Source organism: Prionailurus viverrinus, chromosome A1, assembly GCF_022837055.1.
Source record: "Prionailurus viverrinus isolate Anna chromosome A1, UM_Priviv_1.0, whole genome shotgun sequence".
In the NCBI taxonomy this organism is placed as follows: domain Eukaryota; kingdom Metazoa; phylum Chordata; class Mammalia; order Carnivora; family Felidae; genus Prionailurus; species Prionailurus viverrinus.
Window position 1 is genome coordinate 168,827,559 of NC_062561.1, and position 24,199 is coordinate 168,851,757.

The following is a 24,199-nucleotide window of genomic DNA, read 5'->3' on the forward strand; positions in this document are numbered from 1 at the left end:
AAATAAATAAAACATAGGAACACCTGGATGGCTCAGTCGGTTAAGCGGCCGACTTTGGTTCAGGTCATGATCTCATGGTCTGTGAGTTTGAGCCCTGCATCGGGTTCTGTGCTGACAGCTCAGAGCCTGGAACCTGCTTTGGATTCTGTGTCTCCCTCTCTCTCTGCCCATCTCCCACTCATGGTTTGTCTCTCTCACTCTCAAAAATAATAAACATAAAAAAATAAAAATAAATAAAACATTAAGAAAAAATTTTTTAAAAGAATATATATATATGTATATATATATATATATACATACGTATATAAAAGGAAACTGTTGCAATAATTTTGAGATAATTGAATAATGGTATTGGGATAAAGACAAGTAGACAAATTTTGAATTCATTAGGAGGATGAATTCACAGGACTTGGTGAGCAATTATTCCTTGTATCCACAGAAATGGGGGTAGCCAAAGATGACCCAAAGGTGAGTGTCTTCATGAGGAGCTTGGAGCAAAGGGGATTTACTAAATGATTGGAATACACATATTACATTTAATGGTACAGTTAGGGGAAATTGGATATAAAAGATCTTTCAGGGGAAAGATCTGGACTAGAGATATATCACTGCAGAGTTAACAGTCAATGGGTCAGTTAGAATCACATGAGGAGCTTTGAAAAAGACCCATGCAGGTCCTCCACCTCAGGCTTAGTGAAGCCTTGACAGTGGGGGGGGGGTACAAGCACTGATTTAAAAAGAATGTGCAAGAGTCCCAGGTAATTGTAATTTACAGCCACTGCTATGGATGGTAATTAAACCTACTAGATGAATGAGATCACCCAAAGACACTATAGCCTCTCAACCTTGGCTACATAATGGAATCACTTGAAAAGCTCTAAAAATTATTACTAATTTTCCTCCCTAGAGAATCTGATTCAATTGGTTTGCCTATAGCCTGGGAATCAGGATTTGTAAAAACAAACTTTCACTAGTGATTATAATAATAATGAAGGTTGTCAACTGCTAATATACACATAGAAAAGGAAAGAGCCAAGGTCAAAACCCCCCTGCTGTGGACTGAATCCTGTGCCCTCCCTAAGCCATTCATATGTTGAAGCCCTAACCTCCAGTGTGACTGCATTTAAAGACAAGACCTATAAGAAGGAATTAATGTTAAATGAGGTCAAAGGGGTGGGGCGCTGATCCAATAGGATCAGTGTCCTAAAATGACTCACTGGAAATAACACTGCTTGGGCAAATGCTCCTTGGATGGCCTTGAGCACTTGAGCAGGCTCACGCTCTCTCTCTCTCTCTCTCTCTCTCTCTCTCTCCCTCCCCCTATCCTTTCGTCCTTCCCCTCTCCCTCCCTCTTCCCTCTCTTTCCTCCTCCTTTCCACTCCCTTCCTCCCTTTTGTCTCTCCCAGCCATGTGAGAGCACAATGAGAAGGTAACATGTCTAAAAGCCAGGAAGAGAGGCTCACCACAAAGCAAATTGGCCACTACCTTGATCTTGGACTTCCCAGCCTCTAGAATTGTGAAAAATTAAATATCTGTTCTTTATTATTATTATTTTTAAGTAAGCTCTACACCCAACATGGGGCTTGAACTCACAATCCTGATATCAAGAGTTGTAAACTCTAGCCAGCCAGGCACCCCTAAGTTTCTATTCTTTAAATCACTCAGTGTATGCTGTTTTGTTATGGCAGCCTGAGCTTATTAAGACATACCGTGGTACTGAGAAAAGAGGTGTTGCTACAAGAAATACCTAAAAATGTGAATATGGCTTTGGAATTGGGTAATAGATAAGAGGTTGGAGGAGTTTGGGAACATATGCTAATAAAAGCCTAGATTTCTAGAAACAGAATGTTGGTAGGAAGAGAGATATTAAAGGCCGTTCATTCTGGTGAAATCTCAGACAGGAATGAGGACCAGGTTATTGGAAACTGGAAGAAAGGTGAATTTTGTATAGAGTGGCAGATAACTTACCTGAATTGTGTTTTAGTGTTTTGTGGAAGGTAGAAATTGTGAGTACAGGAACTGAATATTTAGCTTTGGAGATTTCTAAGCAAAGTTTTGAAGTAATAACTTGGTTTTTCCTGAGTGCTTATAATAAAATGAGAGAAAAAGAAGTGAATTGAAGAGAGAATTATTAAGCAAAAGAAAACCCAGAATTTGATGATTTGGAAAATTCTCACCCTATCCATATGGCAAAAAATGAGAAACGTTGCTCAAAGAGAACACTGAAGGTGTGGCTGAACAACAATTTGATAAAAGAGATTATGAATGCAACTCGTGGACTTAATTGGACATTTCAGCAGAAGCCAGGGAGAGACATGGGAATATACCAGCAGAGTCATTGCCAGTTTGAACAAAGGGGACAGATAAAGTGAGACAGAATGAAGGGAGGCTGTCAGATTTTGTGGATTCTACATGATGTGACCATAGAGCTTTTGGGCTCTGAATGGGTACTATTCTTCAAATAAGGGAAGAATGACCCTAAGGCAATTCAGAGGTCACAGGGCTTCCATTCCCACCATAGGCCCATGGCCAGGGCTGCTTCCCTGTTGGTTTCAGAAGGCAGGGCTCCCAGTGGACCTAGAAGGGGGGACATGTAGCCAAAGGGGATTAGTCTTGACCCAGAACATCTAACAAATGGAATTTGCCTTGCTAGGTTTGAGATTTGCTTGGGACCCATCACCTCTTTCTTCTTTCCTATTTCCTATCTGTGACAGAAGTAAGATTATAAGGCAAACTACTGACCCCCAAATTGGAGAGACAGACAGGAAGGTCAGAGAATCTCAACTTATTGGAGCAGAAACTCATTAACAGAAACCTCAGCAAAACCAATGCCAGGGTAGTAAAACCTAAACTGTAATTCATGAATTACATGGAGGCCTCATAAAGGCTCAGTGGGAGCAAGTCATTGAGTTAAAAACTCCAGGGAACCCAGTCATAGGTGGTACAACAATTTGGTTTTGTATCTGTAGGAGTTTTATCAGGTCCTTATAATGAATATCAGAGCAAAATATTCTTGTGCTTCTGGTAGGGAAAGGGGAAAGGTAACCATTTTGAAACACAACAAAATATTCTGTTATTCTTAATGTAACCTATCCTCTGGAGAAACTATTTTATCAGACCCTAACCTGCTAGGGTATTATAAGAGCCTAACCTATCTGGGAGAAGGGAAATATCTAACTCCAGCCCCATCTAGCTATCCTGTTCCACAATAGGAGGGGAGAGAGAAAGAGAGAGAGAGAGAGAGAGAGAGAGAGAGAGAGAGAAGGAGAAAGAATGAAACATTAGTGAAGTACAGAGTCCAAGAAAGAGACTCACCAAAGGTTAAGATCTAATAGGTCTTAAGGACTATAAAATGCTTCCCCCTCCCCATGCCTTACATTATATTATTTAAGCCTATTTACTGCAACTCCTTTTTTCCAGCACATCATGTTCACCATTCAACAACAAAAAAAATACGAGTCATTCTAAAAGATCAAAAAGCAAGCCTGATGACACTGAACTAGCATCAGAACCAGAGTAAGACATGTCAAGAATGCTGAAATTACTTGAAAGGAGTTTTTTAAAACCATGAATAATATGTTAAAGGCTTTAATGAAAAAAAGTAGACAACATGCAAAAAAAGATAGATAATATAAGCAAAGAGATGGAAATTCTAAGACAGAATTTTTAAAATGCTAGAGATCAAAAAGTGTATCAGAAATGGAAGAACACCTTTAATAGGCTCATTAGTAGACTGGACATGGCTGAGGAAAGAATCTCTGAGCTTGAGGACATGACAGTAGAAACTTTTATAACTGAGAAGCAAAGACAAACAAGACTGAAATAAAGCAGAATATCCAAGGACTGCAGGACAACTAAAAAAGGTATAAGATATGCATAATGGGACTATCAGAGCAAGAATAAAGAGAAAAAGGAAAAGATGCAATAATGACTAAAAATTTCCCCAAGTTAATGTCAGACACCAAACCACAGATCCAGGAAACTCAGAGATATCAAGAAGAATAAGTACAAAAAAACCCCTACACCTAGGGATATATTTTTCAAACTCCAGAAAGTCAAAGGTAAAGAAAAAATCTTGAAAGAAACAAGAGGAAGAAAAACACTTTACCTACAGAAGAGTAAAGATAAGAATTATATCCAACTTCTCAAAAAACTATGCAAGCAAGAAGAGAATGGAGTTAAATATTAACTGCTGAGAGAAAAAAAATAACCCAACAACCTAGAATTCTGTATCCTGTGTAAGTATCTTTCAAAGCTGAAGGAAAAATAAGACTTTCTTAAGTAAACAAAAATTAAAGACTTTTTTTTTCCAGTCGACCTACCTTGCAAGAAAGGTTGAAAGAAGTTTTTCATAGAGAAGAAAAATGATAAAGGTTAGAAACTTGGATCGACTTAAGAAAGGAAGAGCTCTGGGGAAGAATAAGTGAAAGTAAAATAAAAAGTTTAATTTTTCTCATTCTTAATTGATCTAATAACAGTTCATTCTGGGATATATATATATATATATACATATATATATGTATATATATATAATTATATATGTATCATGTGATTGTGTATGCTTATGTATAAGTGAAATGAGTGACAGAAGTAAAACAAGAGAGAGGAGGGAGATATTAGGAATATTTTGTTATTATAGGGTATTCACACTACTCATGAAGCAGTATAGTTTTGTTTAAAGGTACATTCGCCTTAGTTGCAAATATATATTGTGAATTCCAGAGTAATCACTAAAATTTTTTTTTAAATATAATTCATATGATAAGAAAGGAAAGAAAATAGAACCACATCAAATGCTCAGTTAAAACCATAGAAGGCAGAAAAGGTATGGGGAAAAAAATTGGAACAAAGAACAAAGGCAACACATAGAAAACAGTAGCAAACATGGTAGATAGTAATCCAGTCATATCAATAATCACTTTGAACGTTAGTGGTTTAAATCCACTAACTAATAAAAGACAAAGATTGCCAGAATGAATATAAAACACTACCCAGCTATATATTGTTTACATAAAACCCACTTTAAATATAAAGACACATATAGATTAAAAGTGAAGGAATGAAGAAAAATATACACTAGTCAGAAGGAAGGAGGAGTAGTTATGTTAATGTCAGACAGGACAGATTCCAAGCAAGGGAAATTATTAGGGATAAAGAGGGACACTAGAATGACACTGGCATTAATACCTCCAAGAAGACATAGTAATTCATAATGTGAATGTACCTAACAACAGAGCATCAAAATACATGAGATAAAAAGTGAAAGAACTGTAAGGAGAAATAGATGAATCCCTATTGTAGCTGGCGACTTTAACACCACTCTGATAGAAATGGACAGATCTATCAGGCAGAAAATCAGTAAGGATATGGTCAAAATCAACAGAGCCATGAATCAACTCAATATGATTGACATCTATAGACTACTTTATCCAACAGCAGATATTTACACATTTTTTTGCAAGTTTGCATGGAATATTCATGAAGAGAAACCATATTCTGGGCCATAAACTATACCTTAACCAATTTAAAAGAATAGAAATTATATAATGTCTGCTCTCAGACCACAATGAAATTAAACTAGAAATCAACAACAGAAAGATAACTGGAAAATTCCAAAGTATTTGGAGGTTAAACAACATACATCTAAATAAAACATACTTCAAAGAAGAAATATCAAGATAAATTTAAAAATATTTTTTTAAGTTTATTTACTTATTTTGAGAGAGACAGCAGGGGAGGGGCAGAGACAGTGGGGAAGAGAGAGAATCCCAAGCAGGCTCCACACTGTCAGCCCACAGCCTGATACAAGCCTCGAAACCATGAACCACCAGAATATGACCTGAGTTGAAGTCAGATGCTTAACTGCCTGAGCCACCCAGGTGCCCCAATTTAAAAATATTTTTAACTAAATATAAATTAAAGACAGGCTATCAAAATTCATGGGATACAGTGAAAGCAGGGCTAAGGGGGAAATTTAGCATTCATTGAATGCATGTATTAGAAAAGAAGAAAGATTTGGAACCTATAATTAAAAAAAATCTTTTTTTAAGTTTATTTATTTTGAGAGAGAGACAGAGACAGAGAGAGAGCAAGCTGGGGAGGAGAAGGGAGAGGGAAAGACAGAATCCCAAGCAGGCTCTGTGCTGTCAGCGCAAAACCTGACGTGGGGTTTGAACTCACAAACCACGAGATCATGACCTGAGCTGAGATCAAGAGTTGGAAGCTTAACCAGCTGAGCCACCCAGGCACCCCTAGAACTTATAATCTAAGTTTCCATTTTAGGAAACTAGAAAACAGAGCAAATTAAATCCAAAGTGAGCAAAAGAAAAAAAAAATAGAGCAGAAATCAATGAAATTGAAAACAGAAAATACAGAAAATCAACAAAACCAAAAGCTGCTTCTTTGAAAAGATCATTAAAATTTATAAGCCTCTAAACCATGCTAAGAAAAAAAGAGATGAGACACAAATAACTAATACCAGAAATGAAAGAGGGTACATCACTATGGATCCCATGGACATTAAAAGGATAATAAAGAAATACTGTGAACAACTCTATGAACACAAATTTAATAACCTAGATGAAATGCAGCACCATTCCTTGAAAGACACAATTTACTAAAACTTAGCAGATATAGACAATCTAAATGGACCTATATTTATTAAAAAAATTGAATCCATAATTAACCTTCCGAAACAGAAAGCACCAGGACCAGATGGATTTGCTGGTAAATTATACCACACATTTAAGGAATAAATTATAGTAATTCTCTACAATTTCTTCAAAAGATAAAAACAGGTAGAATACTTCTTAACTTACTCTATGAGTCCAGCATTACGCTAATATCAAAACCAGACAAACCATTGCAAGAAAACTATAGACCAATATCTTGAACATAAATGTAAAAGTTTTCAACAAAATATCAACAAATCAAAATCAACAGTGTATAAAAAGAACTATACACCATGATCAAGTGGGATTTATATCAGGTATGCAGGGTTGGTTCAACAATTCAAAAATTAATTGATGTAATATATTATATCAACAGGCTAAAGAAGAAAAATCACATGGTCATAGTAATAGCTGCAGAAAAAGCATTTGACAAAATCCAGTACTCATGCATGATAAAGATTCTCAGGAAACTAAAAATAGAGGGGGAACTTCCTCAACTTGATAAAGAATATCTTAGAAAAAAAATCTACAGCTAACATTATACCTAATGATGAGAAACTCAAAGTTTTCCCACTAAAATCAGTAACAATTCAAAATAAAATAATAACGTATCACTACATACTTACTAGCTTGGCCAAAATCTGGAACACTGACAGCACCAAATGTTGACAATGATGTGAAGCAACAGCAAATCTCACTCATTGCTGGTGGGAATATAAAACGATACAGTCACTTTGGAAGACAATTTGGCAGTTTCTTAAGAAACTAAACATACTTTACCATATGATCCAGTAATTACTCCCTTTGGTATTCACCCAAATGAACTCAAAACTTACATTCACACAAAAACTTGCATGTGGATGTTTACAGCAGCTTTCTTTAGAATTATCAAAACCTGGAAGCATTCATGATATCTGTCAGTAGGTGAATGGATAAGTAAACTGTGGTACATCCAGACAAGTGAAAATTAATTATTCAGAATTAAAAAGAAATAAGCCATCAAGTTACAAAAAGACATGAGTGAAACTTTAAAGTCTATTACTAAATGAAAAACATTAGTCTGAAAAGGCTGCCTTATATATGATTCCAACTGTGTGCCTGACTTGTGGAAGAGGCAACAAAATTATGGAGGCAGTAAAAAGATTAATAGTTCCAGGGGTTAGGGAGAAGAATGAATAGGCCACGAACAGAGGATTTTTAGGGCAGTGAAACTACTCTGTCTGGTACTACAATGGACACATGTCGTTATACACTTGTCCAAACCCATAGAATGTGTATCACCAAGAGTGAACCCTAGACTATGGACTTTAGGTGATAATGATGTGTGAATGTAATTCCAACAGTTGTAATAAATGTTCTATGCTGGTGGAGGATGTCAACAGAAGGGGAAGTTGTACAGTGTGAGGTAGGCTGCAGAATGTTTACTCGAACTCTGTACTTTCTGCTCAGTTTTGCTGTGTACCTACAACTGCTCTAAAAAGATAAAGTTAATTAATTAAAAAAGTGCGGTTTCAGAAAACACAGCAATTTTTACACCAAAAGTTAGATCTTCCCCACACACTGAATTATCTGTGAAAACTAGAGACAGATGGTTTTATTCAATTGCATTTGGAATCATTAACACCACTCAGGCTCTTATTTTTTGAGCCTTGAGTCAAAAGTTCTTTTCATGGTATAAATACAGAGAAATTCTCTTCTTGTGCTACTTGAGGGTTAGTATACACTATCTTCCATTAATATAAAAGATTTCCATTTCATATTTGCATATAATCCACATGATTTTTAGAGAGAAAAATATTTTATTAACTGTCTTAAAAATAGTTTCTTGATATTTCCGCTAACACTCTAAAAAGAATGTATGTTAACAATTATTTTATTAATCTCTTTTATTTAGGCTATCATGAGTATAAAACTATATGTAATTTCACTTCAATGCTAATGCATAATACATTGTGTTTAGATTGGTTATATATTGAATTGTTTTCCAATGTGACTTTTTTTTTATTACTATAGAAGGAGTAATTCAAGTACCAGAAGAAAAACAAAGCAAAATATGTGCTATCAGGTATATTTTCCGATTATCTTCAGGTGGTAATCTTTATGAAGAACTAGGCAATTTTTTTAAAGGTATTCATCCCTGGGGCGCCTGGGTGGCTCAGTAGGTTAAGTGTCCAACATTGGCTCAGATCATGATCTAGTGGTCTGTAAGTTCGAGTCCCAAGTCAGGCACTGTGGTGACAGCTCAGAGCCTGGACCCTGCTTTGAATTCTATGTTTCCCTCTCTCTCTGCCCCTCCCCCACTCATGCACTCTCTGTCTCTCTCTCAGAAATAAAACTACAAAAAAAAAAAAAAAGAAAAAAAGTGTTCATCCCTGAGTAGACCTTTTGCTGTCATCTTGTCTGTGCCTCCTTCTAACCATACCTGTTATATTCAGAGATCCTGTTGTATATAATGATATAATTATCTACTTTGGGAGATTATTGATATGTTATGAGTGAAGGATAATGGATCAGTCACTATGTGTGATTATAATTTTCAAAAAATGTTACCAATAATATTTGGACAATGAACTCCATGGAGAATGAATAGAAATTGATTTTCAAGACTGAGGGAATCCTGAGAACTAGTGAGGACACATTTAAAAGGACTTCCCAGGGTCTCCAAGGCAGAAAGATTCTGCTAGTTCACTGAGAAATTTTTCACACATGATTTTTTTAAAGTAATTCCCAATAAATTTATAGAAATGACTATATGATGTTTCAAGACTCATTCTTCACTGGAGAGTATTTCCTTCATACCCAATTTACTGACCTTCCAATTATTTTCAACCTCATGCTTTTCTGATTTTACTTAATCGTCTGTCCTCTAAAAAATTACCATAAATGGTCCTAATAACTATCTTTTACTTATCTTCCATGATCTCCAACGACTCTTCTATGCATTACTCTCTCTTCTGGCGCTGTGGGATAATGAGCTCCATGCACGGACTCACCTGCTCAGGCCTCTTGAGGGATGTCTGAATGTCACCATGGTGATGGGGTACCAGTGCAAGGCCCCAACGGGAATGGGAAAGTACTCAAGGCCTGAGGCATATGTCTGGCAGAATGAGTTGAAATTCTCTTATTTGGGAGAGCATAAGAGGTAGATAAAGTTACATAAAACTACATTCTGATGTTGACAGGCCTTAGAACCAATTTTAAGGCACTATAATTTCAAGGACACAAATCTTGGTTTTGCAGCTTATCTCTCTATTCAAATGAAAGTGTGGTCACAATTCAGGCCCCAGAAATACTGCTGTGTCATCCCTGTGTTAATGAGCCTGGAGAGAGGTGTGTATGTGTGTGTGGTACTGTAATGCTCCCAAATAAACTAGCCTTAACAACAGGTTCAGAGTCTTCTATTTGTAATTTGGGAATAATTAGTGTCAGGGGGATAAATGATTAGCAACCTCGTTATATCAAAGTGACCTAACATCGGACAAAAAACGTAGGCCATTTCTTCAAAGACTGATTTTAGATCAATACTGTTAAGAGACATTCCCACAAATGCTGAAAATCTAGGGAAACCTGCTTTATTAAAAGTCTATAATTAATGATGCAGTAACATACAACACAACTGTGGGCTGGCAGATAGAAAAAAATTATCTCAAAACCTTCAATACAGATTTAAATCTAGATTTTTCATTACAAACTTAGAAAAAAAATTCTAAACAATGCATTTTCTAAAATGTCAAAGCAACATCGTTCTCAAATGGCTGCAGAAATCATTTATTGATCAAAACGAAGAAAGAGAATCACTGGCTTAAAAAGTCTAAGACTAAGGAAGGATTTGAGGTTACACAATGTATTTTGAGTTTCAAAATGAATGAAGTAAAGGAATAACAGGCCACGTAGGTAGTATTTTGTAATTCTAATCTCAAGGATTCGGTGTGAGAACTGAAATTAACCCCCCCTTTTTTTTAATATTTCAAATGAAAATTGTCCATTTATTAAGCATCCACAGAGTTCCAAGCATTATACAGAACGTTTGTTCACACTCTTTTAGAGCAAAATTGCCTATTTTTTTCACTCACTTTTGCATGCATTGACATTTCAGTTCCACTGTCATAAAATGACCAGTTCTTCAAGACTTGCTCAAGAAACAAGTTTCTGATCCATAGAAGCAGATCATGCAGGAAGTTTCTCCTGAACTGTTACGCTGAATGTCCTTTCCGTCAGAACCACGACCCCCCTTCCTCCTCTGAAACCTCCATCTCCACCTCCTCTTGCGCGTCTGAAACCGCCCCTCCGCCCACTGAGCCTCCTCCACCTCTTCCTCCTGCCACCGCCTCTTGGAGGTTCCTTCTCACCTGGAGGTCGAGGTAAAAACCTCTGCAGTGGGAGCAGTTTATATGGGTCCATGTGAAATTCTGCAGGTTTTTAAAGGAAAGTGACTTCATATTTTCTGACAATTTAACGGAAAAAAAAATCTCTAAATTGTCCACGTATGTCATCCACTTTACTAATCTGTTCTTTGCTCTCTAAATAAACTGGAGCGCTGAAGTAAAGCACCTTATTTTTGTCTGCAGTACATTTAAAAACTATGTCATCTCCACAGGGATACAGGTACGCTCCTAATAAAACTACATGTTCTGGAGATCGTTGGTCTTGGCCTTTGTTCAACCGTCCGTGGCCACTTCCTTGTCCAAATCCTCCTCTGCCACCATCGCTTTTGAAATTACTGCCTCCATCCGGGAAGGTTGTAGCGGCTGCTATGAATGAAGACTCCACCTCCATTAAAGCTTCTACAACCTCCGCCTGGAAAAGACCTGTTTGCTCTACCAGCCTCATCGCCCCGGGTTAGAACCTCCTCTCCCCGCAAGCAGTGAACTCTTGACGCCACAACTCCTTCCTTCCAGATCCTCCTGCTCCCTACCGCAGCTCACCTACCTGAAATTAACACTCTTGTGTAAGAGAAAAGTTATAACCCCGCGTCTTACATGGCTTCCTCTTCCTGATTAGTTCCAAGTGAGTCACTCTCCAGCTAGACCTTCAGTCGCAGTTGTGTAGCATGGTGCTAGGTATGAAAAGGTTTCCTACATCTGGAATAGGGCCTCCAGAAATATTTAGGGATTAGGGAAATTTAAGGATAATAACTGGATTGGAATGCAATTTCCTTGAGGGCTAGAGCAGTGGTTCTCAAACTGCAGCCAGTATCAGAATCACCTGGAGGGCTTGTTAAAACATAGGCTGCTGGACCCAACACTAGACTTTCTGATTCAGTAGGTCTAGGGTGGGACTAAGAATTTGCATTTCTAACAAGTTCCCAGGTTCCCAGAGGAGCCCAGGTGGAGGGTCACTATTCTAGACCAGTGTCTCAACCTGTTGCACATTGCTATCACCTTAGGAAGTTTTTAAACTCCTGATGCTGAGATTATCACCCAGACTAATAACATCAGAATCTACGGTGGTCATGACTAGGCTCCAGTATTTTGTTTGTTTGTTTGTTTGTTTTTATTTTTGAGAGTGTGAGTGGGAGAGGGGCAGAGAGAGAGGGAGACACAGAATCTGAAGCAGGGTCCAGGCTCTGAGCTGTCAGCATAGAGCCCAATGCAGAGCTCAAACAAACGACCGGCAAGATCATGACCTGAACCAAAGTCTGACCCTTAACTGACTGAGCCCCCCACAGGTGCCCCTAGGCTTCAGTGTTTTTTAAAGTTCCCCAGTAAATTCCAATGTACAGCCCAGATTGGAAGACACTGTCCAGTCTCATGGTGGTTCTCAGCCCAGGCTATACTTTAGAATAAACTGAGAAAGTATTTTTTTTAATTGAGGTATAATTGACACACCGTAAACATTACCCTGTTAAAGTGTACAAGTCAGTAGTTCTTATTCACAAAGTTGCACAACCATCACCACTATCTAATTACAGAACATGTTTATCACCAACCAGGGAGATTTTAAACAAAGTTCTGATACATGGATTCCACTCTCAAGAGATTCTGAATTAACCAGTCCACTGGGTAAAGGTATCAGTGTTTTTGTAAATTTCTCAGGTGATTCTATTGCACAACTAGGGTTGAGAACCACAGTTCCTGAGTTTGGTTACAGACCTTCCAATACTGTTTAAGGAGTTAATACTTACTTAGGAGCCTTCACTGACCTGTCAGGGATGTTGTAACAATAGAGGAACTAGCACACATTCTGTCTGAACTCCTGCCTGTCCATTAAACTTGCTCAATCACAATACAGGGGGGGACATCATCCTTGATTTCGGGCTCTCAGAGCAGAGAGCTGGGTGACCTTTAACAGGTCAACCTGGAGGTGGCTCTGGTGGTGAGGCCGGCTTTACTGCCTGCAGCATTTCCTTGCAAACCAAAGCTGGATTTTAGAGACTGCCAGAGCCTCTGGAGGGCTCAGTGGGCCCTCAAAAGGACTCAGAGCCGCTAATAAATTTTTTAACATTTGCTTCTGTATTTTTAAGAAGCCCATTTTGTAGAGACCTTTGGTCGGATGTTGTTTCAGTGTTGGCCTTTCGATGATTAAGGCACAGAAACAGAGTTTGAGTCTTGGCTCCTGCAACTATAAATTGCCAGATTTTGGGTAAAACATTCTGAACTACAGTTTCTTCATTGTGTAATATTTCCTTCCTCCCAGAGATGTTCATGATTAAGGGAAATGGCATATTGGGCACATTCACCTCTGTAGAATGGATTCAGTGGAAACATCAGGAGATTTTATGTCACTTAATCTGGATTCCTTCCTGGCTCTGGCCCTTTCCACTAATGTGACCTGGGCAAAATATGAGCTTTTATAATCTATAAAATGAGAAACCAATAATAATAATAATAATAATACCTAACTCACCTTTAATACTATATTTTTGTGACAATCAAATGGTATAGTTCTAAAAAAACGGTATAGTTCACATGAAAATGTTTTATATACTATGGCACTGTATAAATGATTATGCTTTAGGATATAACTAGATGGATAGACATATGAAAGGAAGAAAGAATGCATAATTTATAAAGTAAGTTGATTTCTGTTGATGTGTAGACAGTTTGAACCTTAGGACCTCAAGAGCAAAAGGCTACTTCCTCCATAGATCATTTAAAAGTAGCCACTGCCTGAAATCTGGATAATGAAACCTCATTTAAATGCTTTATGGAAAAGGAGATCCTAAGTTGGTATCCTTTAAGTAGTCTTTTTTCCCCCACTTGCCCCCACCCTTTTTTTTTTTTTTTTGGTCTTTGCCTATACAGAATGGAGTTAATTATGCTCCCTAGTTCTTAGCACTTAATTGGCCCATGCAGTTCCCCTCCTTTTAATGTATTCTTTTCCTTCATCCTCGTCTCTGATCCCAGTTCCTGTCCTTTCATAGATCCCCCAATCTTTTGTTTGCATTGTGAATACTTCCCATCTACCTTCTAAACATTTGTTTATGTGTATATATGTATATCTGTAAAAAATATTGTTTGGTATGTGTGAAAATTTTTTAGAAATTTACACAATTGTTATTTTGCTATAAACCACATTTATTTCACTTAGCAGTATATTTTATTTTACTGTGAGATCTACCTTGTTAAACTAAGTGTATAATACATCATTGACTCTAGGTATGTTGTATGCTGGATCTCTAGAGCTTACTCATCTTGCTTCACTAAAACTTTATGCCTATTGGTCGGTAACTTCCCATTTTCCTCTTCCCCCAGTCCTGGCAACCACCATTCTACTCTTTGATTCTATGATCCCGACTATTTTGGATATCTCATAGAAATGGAATCATGCAGTATTTGTCTTTCTATGACTGCCTTATTTCACTCAGCATAATATGCTCAGGTTCATCCATGTTGTCACACATCGCAGAATTTTCCTCTTTTTAAAAGTATTCCATTATATGTATATACCATTGTGAGATCCACCCATGCTACTATATGAAGATCTAATTCATTTTTCTTTTGACACTGCATATTATTCCATCTTAGGCAAGTACTCTATCATATTATTCCTCTAGTGAGGGACACACTAGATCTTTTCGTTCACAAGATTGTCTTAGTTGTTTATGGGGCTTTATTTTCCCATATTCATTTAAGAAGCAATTTTATCCAGTTTTCCCAAAATATTCTGCTGAAACTTTTATTGGAATTGTATTGAATTTGTAGATCAATTTGTGGAAATCTGTATCTTTAAATTGTAAAGATATTGCATCTGTTTATGTAGTGTGGCTTTCCATTTATTCAAATCTCTTCTTTTAATATAATTTTAAAATTTCCTCTATAAAGACCATTAGGCCAGCTCATAGTTTTTAGCTTTTGGGTTACTGTAAATAATGTTTTATTTTCTATTGCATTTTCTAATTGGTTATTGCTGATATAAAGGAATGCTATTTGTCTTTGTTTAATGATATTTTTATTGCTCAAACTTGCTGACCTTGAACTCCCTTAATAATTTTCAGAGTTTGTAACTTCTCTTGAATGTAAATTATTATATAATCTATATATTATATAATCTATAAACAATGGCAATTTTCTCTTCTCCCTTCCAGATTTTATTCCCCTTATTTTAATTGTCTGATTATACTAGCCAAAACTTCCAATACTATGTTGATTAGTAACATTGAAAGAAATTAGCCTTGTCTACTTCCAGACCCAATCATATTGTGGTATGAAATCCACTATTACACATTCTTGGTTAGGAATGTGGTAGGCTTTCCCATAAGGCTTTTATATGCCTGTGGTAGAGGATGGGGAGGAGGCAGGACCTGGCTGAGAAGGAAATATATGAAAAGTCCTAATAATACTTACAGAGCCAGAAATCATACCAAAATCTGGGTAATTATAGTAGAGATGCATTTTGGTTTTATATGTACTTGAGTGGTTACTATAATCCAAAAAATTCCCCTTCCTTTCTTTTCTCTCTATTCTCTTACACCTTAAAAGTGTTCTGGAACTCCTCTATCTTTAAACATGCCCAAACTCTTTCTTAGTGTATGTGCCCATTGGCTTTCCTGTCTCTTCCTCTCTTTATCCTCCTTGCCTATTTTATTAGGTAGCATAACTTAACTTCTCTCCTGGAGAAAAACCAACCCTTCCTTCTTGGGAAGGGGGAATTAGAATATCCAAATAACAAGTGGGAGCAGAAAAAGGGCTGTGAATGTTCCCATTGGTAATTTTTGTCCTTTCTGCTTACATAATTTGGCACATTGGGGCAGATCATTAGATATTCAGGTAGAAATACTTGAAAACTTTAGTTCCTTTGGCTCTTTATGCTTCTTCCCTACCAGCCTAACTATGATTCAATATGACATCTGCCTCCATCACTGTTGTGTCCTATTTATGCAATCTAATGTAGCTTTATTTACTTATTTATTTATTTAGACAGCTGTATCGCATTGCTGATCCATTTTGAAATTACACTTAACTAAGCTTCTAGTGTTACCCAGTTATTTGTATAATTAGTTTTTGGATCTAATTCAAAGATTCTACATTTGTTCTTTTTAAAATTCCATTCTGATGCTCTAGCTTATGAAGAGTTTTGGAAACTTGTCTCTGTTATCCAACATACTATCTAGTGCTCCAATCATCTTGTCATCTGTAGAATTTGATAGGAAGGCCATCAGTGTGCTCATCCAAACCTTTGATAAATATGTCAAAAAGGACAGGGCCAGGCAAGAACCCCGAGGCACACCACTATAAAATTTCCTTCAGGTTGACATGGAATTAGCATTCTTGGACATGGCTCTTCAATTATTGATGAAGTCACCTGACTGTGCTTGCATCCACTCCACATTTCTGTATGTTATCCACAAGGATTTCCTGAAAAACACTGTCAGATTCCTTGTTGAAATACTAACACATTGTGCAGCATTTCCTTGACCTACCTGATGAGTAAACCCATGTATTATTCAATTCTACTTCAGTTTCAAATGACAGAATTTCAATTTAAACTAGATTAGGCAAAAGAGATCATTTATAGGTTCACCTCTGTACATTCTATGCCATCAGAACACTGGTTCCCTCTGCTATCCTCTGTGTTGCCTTCATTCTTATGCCATCTCTCCACTCCTAGAATCAAAATGTCTACCATCAGCTAGAGAGTTTTTGTCCCAATGGTTCCTCTAGCATCCTAGAACTGAGTCTCATTGTCTCTGACAGGATCATGAACCCATTTCTAAACCAAACCCAGGAAGATGTGATGATCTGGGTGGCCAGCCCTGGGCCCCTTGAAGTTGCTCCAACCAAATTACATGAACTGAGAAAACCTCAAAGATAGCAATGCTATCAAAAGACAAACAAATGGATATTTTCTATACCTAAGAAAAACGTTTTACTTCTCTGTGGTATCTCTTCATCTTATTGTTCCAGAAAGTATCTCCTGAACGTACTGTTATCCATAGTTCAAGGATCATTCACATTATATCTACATTTATATACCCAGCTATTTTATTTATCTATATGTATGCATATAGATAATTATTATGCAGTTGGAAGCAATGCTCTCCTTGGATAAATAATGTGTCATCAAAAGTTTATTTCTATAGGGATGAGTAATAAGTGTTCTCCAGTCTGCAGCTGGCCAACTGATTACAAACCCACTCACCACAGAAATCTGGGCAAGAGAGTCATCTACAATGAAGGATGGGGATATCATGTATGCACTTTGTGGTGAGCTGTTCTGCTATAAAGAGATAATTTCTTGGTCCTGATTCATTTGGATGGCAATGGTAATACATGATCCAGAATATAGTGGTCTTAAAGCAAAACAAAATGCCAGGGTTGAAAGCTATAAGAATAAGAGCTATGTTTTGGCTTTAATATAACTATTAGAAGCTATTATTAGTTGGATCTACTATTAGATGGATTCTCCAAATGCATTTAATGGTCTAATGGGTTTCTCACCTTCTCACCAAGGCACTTTTCCAGACACTTAATTTTCTATGTTCTGACGACATTCAAATCCACGGATAAGTCTCAGTCACTTAGTACAAACCTGCTAATGAGAAAGTTCAGTGGTAAACATTGGAGAAAATACCCTTAGAAGACACTTTAAAGGATGCTTTTGGAGGAGATAATCTTGGAAACTTTTATATCATGGAATTGATCTAGAATCATTTGCAACCAGACTCAATGATTAAATGAGGATGGTTCAGGTCTGATTGCCAGACAGCTTTCTCATGTACTTCTACTTGACCCCCTCAAACAATACAAGATGGCCTTGGCCTGAACTATATGCCTCTATACATATTTGGTAATATCTGTCGTTTTCCTGTTCTTATTTTATAGAATGTCCTGCCTTTGTGTGAACTTGATGTTATACCGAAGTCCATACCTGGACAGCAGCAGAATCACTACATCTCACACTGAATGGTAGATGGGCAAGCAGCAAAGAAATATCAAGAGTATTGCCAGTTATCAGGAATGTATTACACTTTTGCTGAATATACTAGATGTAAAAATAAAAGCAAGGAGAACAGTGGATATTTCAGGTCAGGAACCCAGTGGAGAAGACCAACAAATTACTTCTTTTTTTTTTGGACAAGCTACAGCCAGGCCATATAACCATGGGAGTGTTAGGACATCCTAGCACTTTTCAGTCTGATCGATAACATTAAATGCTGCAGTTAAGTCTGACAAAATGAAACTAGCAAGAACATATCAATGAACACAAAGAATCTGATCATTATCACTCCTAGGATGTAAAGAACAACAACAAAATTGTAATTTATCCGAGGGTCTTGCCATTAGAAAATAGGGCAGAGTCTTAATTTCCTTTCCCATTTTCACAATAAGAAAGTCAATCCAGTGCTCCAGGCACTATTACATTAAATATTGATAGGGAGTCACTGTATAGTAGGTTTTCCTTCTAAGAAATTGATAAATTCTTAATGAAGAGTAGGGAGACACAGCCCAACATGAATGGATAATTTGTTCAAATACAGTTGACTTTTGTCTTTAGAGTTGTTCTTTTTCCATATTATATAATGAATGATTTTCTTTGGAATTTAATTTTTCTGACACTAAAACATACATACTTAATAAATCTTTCTAGATTCTAAATGAACATTCTTGGAAAGTTTTCATTTGGCACAAATAAAAATGAGCAAAACTTAGCAAGGAATCTCCTTAAAATGTGTGTTTTATTTGAGGCCAAACGATCAATAGCTACTACTTTGGAATAAAAAAATGTCTAGTTGCCTGCATTGCTACCGCTAAAGCTGATTTTTGAACACTTTGAGGCTATTAGTGTTCTCTATGCTCTAGATACATGGGAGAAATGGAGACTATAGAGTTCTGAAACTAAAAGGGCCTTGAGATGACCATCTGTACCAGATTTACACAAAACCATCCAGATGCAAGATTGTCCTTTGCAATTCAAAAGATCAGCTCTGTTTTCTTCTGCTCCACAAGTTTCCATTGAACACTTAAGTACAGAAGCGTAATGAGAAAGCTAGAGACAAAAAAGGTAAAGACACAATTCCAGTCTTCAAGAGGTGTATTATTTAGAAGATATTCAAGCAGACATGAGAGCTAAACAGTCAAGATCACTCTGTGATATTTATCAAGCTAGATGAAGATATTCTAAGTTAGGGGAGTTAACTAAGGAAGATTTCTTGGAACTTTGAATTGAACTGTGAAGAAAATTACAGTGTTACCTTTTGGCCTCAGCTAACATGCATTCACATGATATCAATGAAAAAGTCATGATTCAGATATGTGGTAGGATCTGTCTCTGGATAAAGGAAACCACTGGGGAAAACTCTTGATAAGTGAAAACTATGTGTTTTATGGAACTGGATGTGTAGTTTTCTAGAGATTCCATCAGGGCACTGCTCAGGGGATGGCCAATGAGATGTTCCACATAACTTCAGATGACCTCTAACAAGATAATCAGCAATTGGAGGGCAGCCCAAACTGTCCATCAGAAACAGCCATGGAATAAGATGATTCCTTCATATGAAAAAGATCACTTGGAGAATAAAACATATTGGAAAATTAGACAACCCAATAAAAGTGAAAACATATACTGTATTTAGAAGCAGGAAAGCAAGTGTCTTAAAAAATTATAGAGTATGTTTTGAATAAACCGTAACTACAGCATTAAGGTTTAAGTCAAACGAATTAAAATAAGTTAAGAAAAATAGCTATGAACAATTATATGCTAAGATTAACAAACATTCCTACTGATCAGTGCCAAACCTTCTAGGTGTATCTGAACAAGAGACACTCAACCCAAGCTGTGAAACAACTGAACGAAGCGTCTTATATTTGTTTTATGGCTCTGGTCTTGGTATCTTCAATGCCTTTGCTTTTGAGCATTTCTTTTCTCCTATGTCCTTCGCTACCTGATAGAAACTAAAGCTCTACATTTCAGTTGCATTCATCGGTGGAGTTTCCTATACTCATCAGTTCACACGTGTAGATTCTTTCAGTACTTAAACCTCCCTGTGGCTGATTCTTTAATCTCTCATCAGCATGAGGCTATAGAGCAGGTGGTTGACAGTATGACTTTGGAGTTAGGCTGCAATCTCTACATCGTGACCCCATCATATACCATTTGTGTTACCCTAGGCAACTTATATAAAGTCTCCAGTTCTCTATCTGTAAAATGAAAGTAATAATAGACCATGCTAATAAACGGTTGTGAAGATAACAGTGATAATGTAAGAAAAGCTAAGCACAAAGTCTGGTCTACAGTAGGCTCTCAAAAATATTTGCTATTATTATCACTAAAATAAAAATAATCATATTAATGTTAATTAACTTGGTTACAAAGTGAATATTATTGTGCTATAGCTGCAATTTTTTAATGTTATCATCGAACATTTCCCTGCCTGATTGCCCTAGTAGTGGTCAACAACTAATTCCAAGTAAGCTTCTGAATTGTTTTTGGTCTTCCTGAGTCTTTTAAATGGCAATTGATTAAGACCCTGACCTGACTTTTGAGGACCTACCTGAGTTTGACCTTACTTTTTACAATGACAAGAACTAAACTACACCTGCAGGCAGGAGATTAACTTTTATCAAACACTTATCCTTTGCTCTTCTTTTTCTCCTGTAGAACTATCTTCTAATTTTAATAATTGTAGTGCTTATGGTTTATTATATGTTTCTCCCACTAGACTGTAAGCTCCAGGGAAAAAGGGATCTCTGCTTTATTCATGGATGTATCTCAGTTACCTAGATGCGTTCCTGGCACATAGTAGAAGCTCAAAAAACATTTGTTGAAATGAATCCATTACTATTAGTTATAGGGTAATGAACATCACAAAGATGTGAAAGATCTTTATTTCAGTTGTCCTGCTTTGGACTGTATTCATTCAAGTGTGGATTAATTAGGGCTGCCATGTCATCATATAGCCTTTCAGTCTGTGCACTGAACAGCCCTCGGAGATGCCTCTCACAGAGAATACAATCTCTTCCTGTTCATGAAATATGGAAAGCAAAGGGTCTCTGAATGAGCAACAATTAAGTGTGCCTCACTTTTGGCTAGTATAAAATATAGTTCTGTCAGCTGAGAGGTTTACAGACCAATTGGAGAGATAGGATAATTATATAGATATAGATAACTGAAACTGTAAAACTCTTAGGAGTGATACGTATGGTGTTGCCAATGCTGGAATTCAGTTTGGAGAGAATGGTAAAGGAACAGTTTAGAGGCAAAAATATATTGACGTGTTCTCAAGATATCAAAAAAAATCTATGGGACTCTGGCAGAAATTGTGAGGAGCAGCGTAGAAGTTCTTAATGTGGTAAAAGGAAGTATTCACTATAGACATCATCTCCTCCAAACATTCATTGCTCAAATACTGACATAGCCTTTGCTCTCATAGAACTTACAGTCTTTTGGAGTTGGCATAATTATTTATACTCAAATAAATGTAAAACTACATCTCCTCAGGAGCACTTACCACAGATAACACATGCTATTAAAAATGTGCATACAGGGATTTTACCAAGATCAGGGAAGGCATGGGGAGGCTTCCTTCAAGAAGAGAAAAGAGGAGGGAATTTGCTTATTTCTCCCGCTATTATGACTAAAGGACAGAAAGTATTCTATTTTCCCTTTTTGTTCTCAGGCAGTGTAAGAAACACAGAGTATATTTTTATTGAGTGAATGACTGAAGGCATGCAGATTTCAGAGCCTTGGATGCAGAATAGAGGGTTGAATCTTGTTCTAAATTAGATTTCACTCTGAGCATGCTTTTACTAAGCTCAGAGGAAAATCCATTTCAGTCATTATTTTGCTATTTCCCATTCCTGGATCATATCAGAGTCTAGGAAGCTTCTCTGGATCCTAGAAAAAAGGGATCGAATCTATATTGTCTATTCTAGTCTGAATATGCTAACCATTCTTATTTACTGAGCTCATAATAGTCCCTTGAAGTCTTATGACTCCCTGCTGTTTCAGACACAATGGCATACGGGAATCTTTACTGTGAACATGGTTTCACTGCCTAGATAGAGCTTAAAGCCATTGCTTTTGAAGTCTTGCCTCTTATGGGGCATTGCAGTTGAGGAAACACTCTCTTCCCTATCTCAGCAAACTTGAAGTCCTTTTATAAATCTGAAGCAATCACCCTCTGTCCCCTCTAGCTACCTTCAAAGTCTTCAGGGAACTCAGGTTTTAAGGAAGTGCCTTGTTGGCACCAGTTAGTACAAACCTCTCTACTAAGGAAGAAGAGAGCCAAAAGGCTGGGATGCCTTTTTGGAATGGGGAGGAAGAAAATGGACTGGGGAACCTCTGTTAATTAATATATCAAGGTGTTTTCCTGCCACACCTGGATATTTGGAATTTTCCTTATAGACAATGATGCTTTCAGGTGGTTAAATGATTCTTCTGGTAAATGGGTATAGGATGGCTTGGAGTGGAGAAGGCATTGTTGGGAAACCAGTTAGAAGTCTATTGCCAAAATCCAGACATGATGTCAATGATTCTGGGCCTTAGTGGTGGCATGGACATGGGAAGCAGAACAGACATTAGAGGCATATAAAGGAGACCTTAAGCCTGGGAAGATGGCAGAGTGGGAGGATCCTAACCTACTTTTTCCCATGGATACACCTAGACAACAGTTACATTAGGGCAACTAACCCAGAAAATGAACAAAAAGCTGACAAAACAGACTTTCCACAGTTAATGATAGAGAGGAAGCCACACTGAAAACAATAGGAAGGATGAAGTCTTGGTTGGGAACCAAACTAACCACAAGTGGGAAGGACATCATAAGCACAGAGGAGGGATAGGAGCAGGCACCGCAGTAATGGGGGACCTGCCTTGGGAAGATGAATGTCCATAACATCTGGCTTTGAAAACCAGAAGAGCTTAACTTTGTGAGTTTTTACAATCATTGGGTATTAACAGTGGGAACTTTACAAATCAGCAGACTTACCTCTGGGAGAGCTTGAGGGTGATAGAAAACTGAGTCCCTGCCCCAAAAGAGCCAGCATAACAAACAACTCCTCCGAGATACAGTATAGAAGCAGCAATTTGAAAATCACCTGGGGTATACGAGAAGAAGATTTATTTACTAATCCTAATGTGCCCTGGAGGGGCAAATATCTTCAGAAGTCATCTTCAAGAACAGAAGATTGGCAGATGCCATTTCCTCCCTTATACCCAGCCCAGGTATCCAGACATTTGTGGGAAATAGCACCAACACTCTCAAAATAGCTTGTTAACACCGTGTGTCATGCCCCTGTGTTCTCCTGCAGATCTACACCATCAGGCCTACCCCACTGGGCAAGAGTCCCTCCAAAGGGATGCTACAGGTCTCATTCTGCAAGCAGCTCCAACAGTGACCAGCCCCACTCCAAAGTACTCTTGCCTTGGGAAGAGGGGAAGATATTCATATACATCAGTTTGACTGCATTACCAGCAGTAGATTGGGAGGCCGACATCTGTTCTGACTGCACACCCTGCCCACTAACAAAACCTCTCCACTGACAATGCAGGGAAAATGCCCTACAGTTAAGTGCAGTTGCAGACCTTGTAAACAGGCTGAGGGAAGGTGTCTGGTCTGACCCAACTACAAGGCCATGGTGGCCCCAGACTGGCCCCTTAATAGCACAGGGACCAAACCCTGCTCACAACAGGCAAAGAGGGTCATTGCAGCCAGCTGCACTAAAAGCAAACACAGTTCAATCACAGTAGTCAGGTGCATGAAACACACACAGGAGACATCACTGAAGCACCAGGTTTTAGTGAAAAGGGGTTGTACTACAGTGCACTGAAGGACCTCTTCTTCATAAGGCTACTACTTTCAAGATCAGGAGACATAGCTGGCTTTCCTAATACATGGAAACAAACACAAAGAGTTAGACAAAATTAGGAGACATAGAAATATTTCCCAAATGAAAGAACAAAATCACAGCAAAAGAACTAAATGAAACAGAGATAAGCAATATACCTGATAGAGAATTCAAAGTAATGGTTATAAAGACACTGGACTTGAGAAAAGAGTGGAAAATCTCAGTGAGACATTCAATAAAGAGATAGAAAATATAAAAAAAGAACCTATCAGAGGCAAACTCAATAACTGAAATTAAAAA

The 24,199-nt window shown here is 37.5% G+C and overlaps 1 pseudogene; it reads right to left on the reverse strand.

The window, feature by feature from the left end:
- Positions 1–10,805: 10,805 nt before the first annotated feature.
- Positions 10,806–11,501, reverse strand: LOC125164573 (H/ACA ribonucleoprotein complex subunit 1-like; annotated as a pseudogene).
- Positions 11,502–24,199: the final 12,698 nt, after the last annotated feature.